Source organism: Amphiura filiformis, chromosome 5 (genome assembly GCF_039555335.1).
Source record: "Amphiura filiformis chromosome 5, Afil_fr2py, whole genome shotgun sequence".
Classification (NCBI taxonomy): Eukaryota; Metazoa; Echinodermata; class Ophiuroidea; order Amphilepidida; family Amphiuridae; genus Amphiura; species Amphiura filiformis.
The window spans coordinates 73620862-73634626 of NC_092632.1; the positions used below are offsets into that span (position 1 = coordinate 73620862).

The 13765-nt window shown below is 38.3% G+C and overlaps 1 pseudogene; it reads left to right on the top strand.

Annotated features, from left to right (window-relative positions):
* The first annotated feature begins 8351 nt into the window (after positions 1–8351).
* LOC140152389 (adenosine deaminase 2 pseudogene) lies at positions 8352–9905 on the top strand (annotated as a pseudogene).
* Positions 9906–13765: the final 3860 nt, after the last annotated feature.

Sequence of the window (13765 nt, forward strand, 5' to 3'; positions counted from 1 at the left end):
CGGACATGCGTGAGTTATTCTCGTTTTATACAGGTGTTTTACGTTTCATGTTAATTTACTATTCCTAGTCCACTACTCCGTCATTTATCCACCCCACAAGTAAAATGGACATGACGACCCCGGGATGTGGCGAGGTCAGATGCGGTTGCATGATGGTATAATTGAAGACCGAATTAAAAGACTAGTTTGCGTCTGACGTCAGGGCAAAGGCGCGACGTGATTGGTTACTGACCTGCGCAGTACGGCATTTTTGGTCTGGTTGACAGGACGTCATACGCAAACTAGTCTTTTCAATTCGGTCTTCAATTATAGGGAAGATTTCGCATCAGGTCAAGAGGTCAAATGATGCCAATGATGTAAATAACGGAAGAACCGAACAATTCCCTCCAAGTAAATGCAAGCGTTTTCACGGCAAATCAACAGGGATCGTCGAATTGAAGGTAACACAAATGGGTACAATATGATGGTCAATATTGAGGTTCATTTAAATAGGTAGGGAAAGTGTGCATAAATATGAAAAATATGTTTTTTCAAATGGAATTTTACAGCTCTTGCGGTGACCCACGAACACAATGAAAAGGTCAATTTTCATCATTTATTTGTTCTGTTGCGTTCAACCATCTCCAACAATTTTTTCAATGTAAGTGCCTCTGGCCCTAGTGGAAGTAAAAACGGATACTATGGCCAGAGTTCTAGGGCTAGAAAAGGCAGTCATTTTTATCACAACGCGATATTTTTAAAAAAAGTACATTTTTGAGAGGGCCTACCCCGGGGGGGGGGGGGGGGCACTTCCATGACAGATATGCATCATGTGCCTCGGGATAGACCCCTTTTTCAAACCGGCTTGTACCCAATGACCCCCTTTTTTATGTTATGGTCCTACCTACTACCCAATGACCCCCTTTAAAAAAATTCATGTACTCAATGACCCCTTTTCTATTTCCTGCTATACCCAATGACCCCCCTTTTTTTTTTTTTTTTTAGGTGGTATTTGTGTTCTCCTCCAGAAATAATGAGATTTTTCACATTTCCAAGTTGTTTTTACGCAGTTTGGCACTTATTTGTGTGTACTTAATGATACTCTTTTGGCAATCCTGTACTCAATGACTCCCATTTTACTTTTTGTTACCCCAATGACCATCCTTTTTTCAAAGTTTCATACCGAATGACCCCATTATTCAGGTTGTGTACTGAATGACCCCATATTTTTGTAATTGTACATTTGACCTGAATGCCCCTACTTTTAACATGGCCGAGGCACATCCCTGCCATTTCAGATAGGGAGTGCCTCCCCAGGGGGGCCTACGCTGGTTCTTTTGATTCTAGTTTAAAATCTGTTCATCACATGCAGTCCGATTTGGTATCTATGGTTTCATTAAAGTCTTGAGAACTAATTTGGATGGTATGTTGGTTAACAAAAACGATACTGTTAAAAATAGCGTTATTTATGCAAGCGACGTATCTATTGTGTAAAATGCATTGAAAATTGTCGGCTAAAGAGGGCATAAATTAAAATCGCGAAGAGTAATAGCAACAATAACTATCTACATTCCAAGCGGAAACGCTTTTCAAAAACATACCACCTTTTTCGGGCAATCGCTGAAACCGAAATATGAAATTCCAGGCCATCTGTAAAAAAGTGCGTGATCAGAAATGACCATGAACTTGGGTCACCGAAACAAGTGTTTATATTGGTGTCAGGCCTTTCATAGTGATACAACAATTAGCCCCCAATAATGGCTTTCATTTGAACCGTTATTTGTTAAACTGCGATTTTTACTGTTTGAGAAATCAATGAATGTATCAAAAAACTTTTAGAAAGTCGATTTAAAATGGCCTAACCCGTTAAAAACATTTTTTGATAATCTACTGCCCAGCAAACACAAAATGTTTTACAGAAAACGTTTAAATGTCGGGTTGTATAAAGGGTATAAAAACGTTTTAATAACATTCCAAAAACATTTTTGAAAACTTGATACATAAGATTCTAAACAGAATGTTATTTTGGGGTTGAAAAAATATATGGCGAAAAATGTTTGCCCAAAATATTTGCAATAACGTTTAAAAAACGTTTTCATGACCTTTATATAACCCGACATTTAAATGTTATTAAAACGTTTTGAATAAAACATTTTAAGAACATTTCTGTGTTTGCTGAGTGCAAATATTTTAACATAATGTTATTTAAGTGTTGACAAAATATTTGGCAAAAAACGTTTGCGAAAATAGTTTACAATAACATTTTTAAAAGCATTTAAAAAATATTGTTGTAGTGTGTTTTCATATAAAACGTTTTAAAACGTTTTCATGACCTTTATATAACCCGACATTTTAATGTTATTAAAATGTTTTTACCTAAACCAAAAGCCAAAATATAACTTTTTTATAACGTTTTTAAAACGTTTTTGTGTTTGCTGGGAGATAGCATTGCTATCAACAACCTGCTTAAAATGAGTGAGCTCTGTACAGTGGTCGGCTAATATTGAGCTTATAAAAATCACCTAAAATACCGGGTGCTGAGACTTGAGAGTATCTAGGGTTATCAAAATATGTTCAGGTGAGATTTCCACCGGAATGTTATCACTGATGTAAACTGCGACACCACCTCCTCGTTTATCAATTCTGTTCATGGTCAACAGATTGAAACCATACACTGCTAGAAGGTCATTATCAACTCTATCTGGTTGCCAAGCTTCAGTGCGACAACTCACAACTGCTCTATCAATGGAGTTGATGTCTATCTGTGCGGACATGGTCCTGGTACGGTCGGGCGGATGGCAGATTTGGTGCTGATAGAACTTGTGCAAGCAGTGCAGTATGGTATGTCAAGAAAACAGCTCCCGTAGGACTAGAGTGCTAAAATTGATTTTTTTGCAGTTCTGGGTTCTAAAGGGTCAAAACTATCAGAAATTGACGGGGTTCAAATTTTCCCGACCCCCGCCCACTTTCTGGGGGGTCATCCATTTTCGGACCCCCAAAACAGCTTTTTAGCCAGTTAAGAACCAATTTTCATAAAACTAAAGTTGTTTTGTAGGATTTGAAATATTCTGAGTTGATTTATTACACTTTTAAAATAGTCAGAAGTGTCTGTTTCTGACTTTCGGAGCAGTAGCTAGGGTCTCTATGCAGCTGGAACCCCCAGACCCCCCGGACTGGCCCTTTTGCAGTCATCATTGCTTTTCTCGGCCTAATCCTCTTTCTCTTGGCCAATACACGAACAACTTTTACCATTATTTGGTCATTTCTGGGGCATCCAGTGACAATTGACAATTATGAAGGGCATTTCCTGTTGTTCTCTTCTGATTTTGCAAAAGCAAGGGTTGAGATATGTCATTGATTCCCATTTCCTTTCTTTCTTTTAAGCTTGTTTAATTATAGGCATTCTTGTAAAGAATATTAATAAAACCCATTTTCAAGTTAAAAACCCTTCAAGCGAGGGGTAAAAGCTGGAGAGCTGATGAATCAACCTCTTGTTATACCAGAGAACCTTTCCTGGCGGGCACCTCTGATACTTGAAATGAACATGCTGCAAGAGCCCATCATCAAAACTACTCCACTTTGATTTGAAACCTACAGGACAGGAAAGCGAAACAATCTTGAAATCAAGACTTCACTCACATCTGGGCTCTCGCAAAATTCCTTGCAACTGATGATAACAACGAGGCCACCTCAACCGAACCTCCGCTGGCAGACAATCAGATCCAGGACAGTGAAGATAGAGACGCAAAGTCATGATAAGTCTTCATAGGATAGGGGGACAACATCAACTGAACGGCAGCTGGCAAGCGACCAGACACAGGACATCGACAGTGAAGAGAATAGCCATGATGAGTCTTCAAAGGACATGAATCAAAATAACTCATAACACGTAAATGAGGGAAGTTGGCAAGAAGATGTGATGACAACTTGGGCTGCTACTAAATCACTACTGCTATCACAGTCTTCCGAAAGTTGCACTCGTACAAACACACTGGTGATTGCTCCACTGCTTAAAACCTCGCCAACAGACTACGGGACCCTCTATACCGCTCTGCCGTTTAACCAGGAATATCTGCCACTGTCGTCGGCCCTCACAGAAAAACACTGATAACACTAGAACTTGACCTTTACTCCCGTGCTTTGAAGATTCAGCAGTCAGTTGGAAACACTAATTGGATACTAAGAGTGGGAGGTCTCCACATTGCATTTTCTGCCTTTTATGCTCTTGGTACAACAATTGATGGATGTGGCCTTGACACATGTGCTATTGAAAGTGGTGCATACACATCAGCAGCTCTTCGTGGGATCTTCGGTGGCAAAGCTTACAAGCGAGCCCTTGAGTACCACATGTCCATATCATTACCAGCCTTGCGATTATGATGTTGCGTTTTGATGCCATCTTAACGACACTTCCAAAAGGTCCAGTTCGTATCCAGTGCAGTGATCTCAAGAGCAAACTCCATAAGCGTAACCCACAGATGGTAGAGATCTTTGGAGAAATCCAACCCTGGTACTCAAGAAAATAATGTCAAGCCACTGGAAAAACACTGATAACACTAGAACTTGACCTTTACTCCTGTGCTTTGAAGATTCAGCAGTCAGTTGGAAACACTAATTGGATACTAAGAGCGGGAGGTCTCCACATTGCATTTTCTGCCTTTTATGCTCTTGGTACAACAATTGATGGATGTGGCCTTGATACATGTGCTATTGAAAGTGGTGCATACACGTCAGCAGCTCTTCGTGGGATCTTCGGTGGCAAAGCTTACAAGCAAGCCCTTGAGCACCACATCATTACAAGGCTTGCGATTATGATGCCATCTTATCAACACTTCCAAAATGTCCAGTTAGTATCCAGTGCAGTGATCTCAAGAGCAAACTCCCACAGATGGTATATCTTTGGAGAAATACAATCCTGGTAGTCAAGAAATGTCAAGCCGCTAGAAGATGAAAACGACATTAGCAAGTTCGCTCAGTTCTTGATCCAGTATCTTCACCAGGTAGAGAGTGTTCTTCGTCTCATCAGCTCTTGTCGTTCAGGTGACTGGGAGGGCTACTTGTCATCATTAGAGAGTTTATCCAATATTTCTTCGCTCATGATCTCCTTAACTATGCCCGTCTGATGCTTTTTTGGTTAGGACAGGGGGTTCTTAATACAGACCATCTGGCCTTCCGAGAACCTCCTCATTCAATGTATGTGTTTAATTGTTGTGCTGTTATGTTTTATATTTGAATGAAATAAAGATTAATGAATAAATGAATGAATGCCAGTCCATCTTGCTCAAATGAATGCTCTTGAAAAAGATGACACAGAAACATGGAATTCACTGACATCTGTTGAATTTGTAGTGGCAAGATCAGAGAAACCCTTCACCCGCTTCTTCACTGATCAAGCCCTCGAGCAGGAAATCAAGAAGCTAAATGGACATGGTGGGTTGATTGGACACAGTAGAGATGAAGCCGCTCTGGACCGACTAGTCACTACCACACTTCATCTTGCCGGTCTAGTGAATCGATACCTCAAAAGCTTCCCAAAAGCTTCCAGATCTTTTGTAAGGACTGGACATATCAGCTCTCAGGAGAGATTGCAGTCAGGTCAAGAGCAAATGCTGTGAAGCTACGTCACTTGATTTAGTTGCACTATGGAGACAATCCGTTCAAAGAGAAAACACCATAACAGAGTCTGGTTTCATCAGCGCTTGTGTCAGATGAGGCAAATAATGATATTCTCAATTTGCAGAGAATGGCCAGAATCGCGTTGAGGAGTTCGTTTCTGAACATTTGATCTATGCATCAAGAATCTCAGTGTGGGACAAAATAAAGAAGCTTAAGCTGAAGACCTTTTCGAAAAGGAAAGTGCGTATTGGAGACAAGGACACGAAGTTGCGTGAGGAACATGAGTTACTTGGAAGATATCTAATAATCCAAGACAGCCGACCAAGTTTAGTTCCTAAACTTGAGGAAACAATCGGCGAGTATGAGATGTCAATGGTTTGATGTGTGCTGTTGATGGTACACTGTACGTCCCCACAGACAAAGCCAGTGTGATGCACGCTGTTGAAAATGCCATTGAAATTGTCCCACAGCCTGACCTGGTGCAGAAAAATCCTCCAGTTGCCCCACAGCCTGACCTGGTGCAGGAAGATCCTCCAGTTGCCCCACAGCCTGGCCTGATGCAGGAAGATCCTTTAGTTGTTCCCACACAACCTGACCTGATGCAGGAAGATCCTGCAGATGTCCCACAGCCTAAAGTTCTAATATTTGATGCCATGGCTGTGCTTCAGAGTATGAAGAAGACACCAACCATGCTGAGATTGTCGGATTTTCAGAATGCATTCAACTAACGCATTGAAAAGATGATGGATGGCTATGATGAGGATCGAGTTGTGTTTGATCGATACATGGATCAGTCATTAAAGAATAAGACTCGACAGAAGAGAGCAACTACATCGGTAGAATATGAAATCCATCCAGAAATGAGTCTTACCATGTCCATCAAGGAACTCCTCTCTGCATCATCGACCAAGAAGAAGCTGACATGTGTGTTAGGCCAGGGACTGCTTAAATATTTCTCAAGTGACAGTTCTTTCCTGTTGGTTGTCGTGTATGATACCTTCACCAAGAGACGGTGCAGCTGCTCAAACAATAACCTGCCTTGCACTCCTCTATGCAAATGCTATAAGGGATGATGTTACAGATGATGCCATGGATGATACAGATGATACATGATGAATAGATCAAATCGATTGAACTAACCTGACTGGATGCCGGGGGGGCACTCGAATATGAAAGTGACGTACCTGTGCCCACCAGCGTACGAAACTAGGGGTATATCGGTGTAGAAATTTTCAGGAAAAAGGGGGTCATTCGGTGTTGGCAATGTCAAAAATGGGGTGATTTTGTATGGAAGAGCCCGAAATTTCACATCATACAATCAAAAATAGCCTTTTACCCAATTTTACAGTACAAAATAGACAAAACTAATTTATTTTGCTCAAAATGAGCTTTAAAAAAGCGCGACAAAATGTTAGTTTTGAGGACTAATTGTTCAAAAAAGGAGGTCATTCAGTGTATGCTACTAAAAAACGGGGTCATTGGGTGTAGGATTATCCAAAAATACCGGGTTCTTTTCATGGGCACATGACGCATGTCACTATATGGGAGTGCCCCCCCAGGACTGGATGACTGCTTAGAATAGATCATCTTAAACGTTTGAAATTAAACAATATCTGAACTGTCTCTTACAAAAAAATGCTAATAACTTGAGAATACTAAGAAACCAACAACATGACTTTGTGCATTGGACCATTAGCATGATTAGTGACATACATAGCTGTAGGGGGGTCCAATGATGAGGAGGGACCATATAAATGAATAAAAGACCCTTCAAGTGCCTTAGAAAGTATAGTAAATATATTCAGTATACCTTAAAAGATACAAAAAGTTTCAAACATGATCAAAATGTGTTAAGAAATGGTAGAAATATGTGCCAAAATAGGTTAAGGGGCCTAAAATGAGGTGGGCCCCCAGAAAGTGAGGGAGGTGTGAAAATTTGAACCCCATCATTTTCTGATAGTTTGGTCCCATTAGAAGCCAAATCACCAAAAAAATCAATTTTAGCAAACAAATCCTACGGGAATACATACCATACCGCATTTCTGGTGGTCTATTTCCAACCACAACTTGAATAGGGCGTTGGGTGTTTCTACATGCTAGCTGGTGTACCCTAAATGCAGTTTTAAGAATGCTGAGTCCATTTAGCTTGTGCTTGATAGTAGGGGAAAGTTTCATATTAGTTGATGCAATTGATTTTAGTGTTTCAGAGTTGTACATATTGCATGTTGTGTAAGACAGCTGTGTCATTACGAATATTAATTGCTGCAATTTTTAGAAGTAATTATACTAGTGGCGTATATTTTATGAGGAAAATAAAAACGCATTATTGGCGCCTTCCATGATAAAATAGTTATAGCCTACAGCTGCCTACTTCAAATAAATCAGATGCCACCTACACCTAGCTCTAATAATACGTGGATTATTATAAGGACTGAATATAGAAGCAAGACAGAACTTGTATCTCAACTGGTGCACTGGATTCCGAAGCATGGGAAAAGGAAACAAGGAAGGCCTGCCCTAACATATGTCGACATCCTGAAACAAGACACCGGGCTTGAAACAACTGACATGGCAACAGCAATGCAAGACAGGCAGATATGGAGGGCCATCACAGTTCGAGGACACCACTCGACATAAGCAAGCAAATAAGCAAGCAAGAATATACTTTTACCTGTAGATGTATTAGGAATAGATAATCAACACTGTCACCACGGGAAGTTCAACTTTATTCTACCATGGCAAAATTTATAGTAAACATGTGGTCCATGGTTCTGTTTATCGGCATCCTGTTCCTATATTGCAACTCATGTTGGCAAGTTCGCTCTGCTGAAAATAAGACGCATCTCCTGCAAATGTATATGCAAACCAGGGATGAATTGTTGGCTACAGAAAGAGCTCGAAAACTTGGAGGAAAAATTGTACTTTCTGAAAAAGAGAGGAAGGTAAACAGTATTCTTAAATCTTTTAAAGATGCGGAATACCAAAGAGGTTTACGCGGTGAAGTATTTCCACCTGCGATGCATTTCTTTCAAGCAAAGTCTTTGATTGAACAGAGTGAAGTCTTTGATATCATCAGAATGATGCCGAAAGGAGCGGCTTTACACCTACATAATAAAGCATTGGTCGACACTTCATGGATTGTTTCTAATCTCACATATATTCCTGATCTGTATTACTGCCGAGATACGGCAGACCACCTGATTTTACATTTTTTGTTTTCATTGCACGTTCCTGAAACGCGCACTAATTGTTCGACGTGGGAGTTACTTGCAGATGCTAGAGAACTGTCAGATAATATAACTCTATTTGATGAATTACTTGCCAACAATTTCTCAATTATTAACACAGACCCTTATTTATCCAGCACAAAAATGTGGGGAAAATTTCGATCTTGCATCTCGGCAAGGGAGGAACTTATAGAAAATCTGGAGAGTTTTGAAAGGTATAACCAAAGATTTTTGCAAGAGTTCTACGACGATAATGTACAGTACATGGAACTTCGATTTCACCTAAACCACCGGATACGAAGGCTGGACGGAACTCTAGAAAGTACAATCCACTCTTTTGAAAAAATGCGAAGTTACGTCGAAGATTTTAAGGAACAGAAAAGGGATTTCTATGGTGCCAAATTCATCAGCCACACCAATCGTTTTAAAGATAAAAATCAAATGAAACAAGACATAGAGAGAGCTATAACGTACAAAAAGATGTTTCCTAAATATTATGTTGGTCACGATATCGTCGATAATGAAGACAGGGGACATTCGTTGCTTTATTATATCAATGAGTTTATCATTCCTTTAACACAAGAAGAAGATTTACCATATTTTTTCCATGCTGGAGAGACAAATTGGCAAGATACAGACATAGATGAAAACATCTTTGATGCCATCCTGTTAAACACACGAAGAATTGGACATGCCTTTGCTTTAGCAAAGCATCCAATTGCTATGGAAATGGTTAAATCGTGTGATATAGCCATAGAGGTTTGTCCAATTTCAAACCAGGTGTTGGGTCTTGTAAGCGATTTCCGTAACCACCCAGCAAGTCATTTACTTGCGCAAGATTTCCCAATAGTAATCAGTTCAGATGATCCTGGGTTATGGGATGCTGCACCATTGTCACACGATTTCTACATTACATTTATGGCTCTTGGAGGTAAGGCTGCAGACTTAGCAACTTTAAAGCAACTGGCTCTTAATTCAATCAAATATAGTGCCATTTCAGATACGGAAAGGGAAGAACTTTTCACTCTTTGGGTTAACAAATGGAATAGTTTTCTTGATCAAGTAATTGAAAAATACGGTTAGAATGTCCAATCCTTCTCGTTTAGGTCACGTCTTTTGGAATAATCATATTTTTTGCTATCTACCGAAGATTGCATTTAGGAAATATTTTTGATGCATCATGTTATCTCGCTGTCTACTGAAGATAGCATGTAGGGCATATACCAAGTATTGCGTCCAATTTTTGCTCATCATCTATTTTTTACTCCATAAGTCCATAAGTCACCGTCCACATTTGTTAGGTCGCGGTCAGGACTATAGTTTTAGGAGGCACGCGTAGAAATGCACGCGTTTTAGGAATTTTTGAATCATCTTGATACTCTCATGATGCAGTCATGTCTACAGTAGAATTCACCACGACCTACCAGGACTACCCCCATTAAAAGCTATTAAACCAAGATAACACTCATTGAAAACAGCTCAACTATGTTACATCAGATCTTCTCTGGTTAAATCCACACTACACATGTTTCTGTTTTACCTGTGCAATGAGCAATGAGCTGGTATTATAGTTTCAGTTGGGTGAACGATTATAAAGCAAACACAAGGTAACAATACTGTGTGGGCCTTTGTTCACGAAATGAGACAAGAGTGTGCATATTGTTAACCACATTCTTGAAAATGAGAAACATAATGGCTGTGGACCGTAACACGGTTTGGAAATAATTTCTTCATATTTTTTGGTGTTATCTGTCGTTTACATATCCTTCCTAAAACACCAAAGTGCGAATATTTCCAAACACCTAAATTAGCTAAAAATTTAGGACATGTTACAAAACTATATTTTCTAGAATTTCAGAAGAGTACTTTAAATATTGGCCGGTTATTTTTCACAGAGTGACGTTAACTAGGCAATTGCCTATACTTCTAACCTACACTATTTGTAGATTTTACGCGTCAATGGTGAGAGCACTGTGTATTGTCACAAAACGGACCTCATCGATCTTTTTCAACGGCATAATTAGGCTATTTCAAATTTTATAAATTTTCAAATATTCAAAGTCGGCTGTTTAAAACTTTTTGGGTCTCATCAATCTTTCTCAACACCACAATTCGGCCTTATCAACTTGTCTTAATTTTTCTGTTTTTATATAACTATTGCGCCGTAAATGCTATCTTGAGTGAATCGCGAAAAAACAAACAAACATCAAACGTCAAAATGAATTCAACAAAAGACTTTCCCAACAAAAATTGTTATTGTATTGTTTTATTAGGTCCTAAATGCTATACCATTTTTTACCATGCGGCAGTGGCCTTCAAAATGCTAAATGTATGAATTTAACTTCTATATTTTTATAGATACGACGTGCAGTAAATGCTATATTCAGTATATATCAAAAAACAAACAAACAAACGTACACTAGCCTCAGCAGCCTGTGCTACCTTAAAAATTATACCAAATGACTTTCCTAACACACGTTTATGGCAAGCCAAGGGGGCCAAAAGCGTGGAACAGCTACGCGTAGCTTCTTTCTCGTTACGAGCAGCTGTTTGACCAATCAAAATAGTCAAATTTAATCACGTGGTTGGGTCGTTAGCTGCGCGTAGTATAGTTATAGGTATCCTCTTTCACAATTATTATCTTGTAATTAATTTACGGAATTAGCATAGATAACGAACGGGTAAAGGAGGCCAAATCACAGCACGTGTCAAGAGAACATGTTGCTAATGCCTGGCTAAAATGACACAAAGCATATTTATTTAGTGTTTCCAAGTTTACACCGTGTTTAATAGCAAGTAACTTTATACTCTGGCTGTATTATTTGTGCAGGGGATATGAAGGTCAAACAACAACTACTACTGATGTAAAGCGCTGTGTAAAGATATTGCAGGGAAAGCGATATCACATGCCACTGTAAATATGGAGAGAGTAAAATGGGTCATCATTTTTTTCGGAAGGGGGGGTTCCTAAATATACAAGAAGTCGGCGTCAATAAATTGCGGCCCTCACTATTTCGGCATCAAAAATGTTATGACCCCCGACTCCCACCACCGATACACCTTACCCCCTAGACAGGCTAAAATTGTATTGAAATCAGTCTTTTTGAATACACTAAACACACTATCTGTAGTCATCTTGTGACTCCCTACATTTTGTCATTATCAATTTATGACCACCCTCCCCCTTATTTTTCGTTCCAAAAAAGTATGACCGCCTATATTTGGGATCCCCTTCCGAAGAAAATGATAGCCCCCTAAATATAGAACAATCATCATTCTGTTCAGATATTGCTTTAATAGCACCTATACCATTTTTTGCTGATATACTACAGATATTTTCATTTACAAAAATTAACAACGTAATATTTGTGAGAGAGGATGTTTACATCAGCTCCACGTGTTTAAAACCGCGAATCTGATTGGTTAATAAGCTGCACGTAACGAGAAAGAAGCTGCGCGTAGCTAGTCCCACGTTCTGAGCCGCTTAGCTTGCCATACACGTTCTGCTAAATGAATGAATTATTTTCTGTATTAATCTATTACAGGTCCAAAATACTGTCTTCAGTGGATAGCAAAAAAGCTTTTTATGAAGGCGTGGGCAAAACGCGTTGGGAGAGTCTTTTGGGATAATCATGTGTTTTGTTTTGTTTTGGGTTATTTTTTGCTATCTACTGAAAATACCATGCAGAGATTGTACTTCAAAGTCAGGGGATTTTAACCAATTTGAAACAAATACTTCTCAATGGATAAATTGTGAAAAAACAATTAGTATTTTTAAATTTCAACAAAAACAAGTCCTTATTGAATCGGCCACGGCCTGAATATTACCCAGTTTAGTCAATAATATCTCTGCAACAAATTTCCTGATTAACATTAAGATGAAACAGCCAATTCAATTGTTGTCAACGTACATTAATAATTATTCTTCAATAAACTTTTAACCCATACCACTTCGTCGCCTTGGAATTAAATTTCTAACTGCAATCCCAGCAAACACAAAAACGTTTTAAAAACGTTTTAAATAAGTTATATTTTGGTTTTTGGTTTAGGTAATAACGTTTTAATAACATTAAAATGTCGGGTTATATAAAGGTCATGATAATGTTTTAAAACGTTTTGTAGGAAAACACACTACAACAATATTTTTAAATGTTTTCAAAATATGTTATTGTAAACTATTTTTACAAACATTTTCGCCAAATATTGTGTCAATACTTAAATAACATTATGGTAAAATGTTTGAACCCAGCAAACACAGGAATGTTCTTAAAATGTTTTTTTCAAAACCTTTTAATAACATTTAAATGTCGGGTTATATAAAGGTCATGAAAACGTTTATAAAACTTTATTGCGAATATTTTGGGCAAACGTTTTTCACAAAATATTTTTTTCAACCCCAAAATAACATTCTGTTTAGAATGTTATGTATCAAGTTTTCAAGAATGTTTTTGGAATGTTATTAAAACGTTTTTATACCCTTTATATAACCCGACATTAAAACGTTTTCTGTAAAACATTTTTGTTTGCTGAGCAGTAGATTATCAAAAAATGTTTTATAAGGTTATGAAAACGATGTATACTCTTAATATATCCTTTATATAACCCGACATTTAAACGTTTTTTGACAACCTTTTATAACCTTTTGCGAATGATGTCGAAAACGTTTTGTGTTTGCTGGGATAATGCTACCATATGGCAAATTGTTATTTTCATATTTACATAGCCTATAGACATGATAGATACTGATTGTGTTTATCTCTTCATCTGTCTGTTCCTGGACAGGAATCTAAAGAAAAAATGCAAATAATAAGTTTTGAACTAATATTTTTTATGTTATCATAAAAAGAGGGGGTGCATATTATTATGAATTTTACAATTGTGGTTTACATTGAGATTCTTTTACTATTTCCCTTCCGAAATCTTTACACTTTTATTTTGTTTAT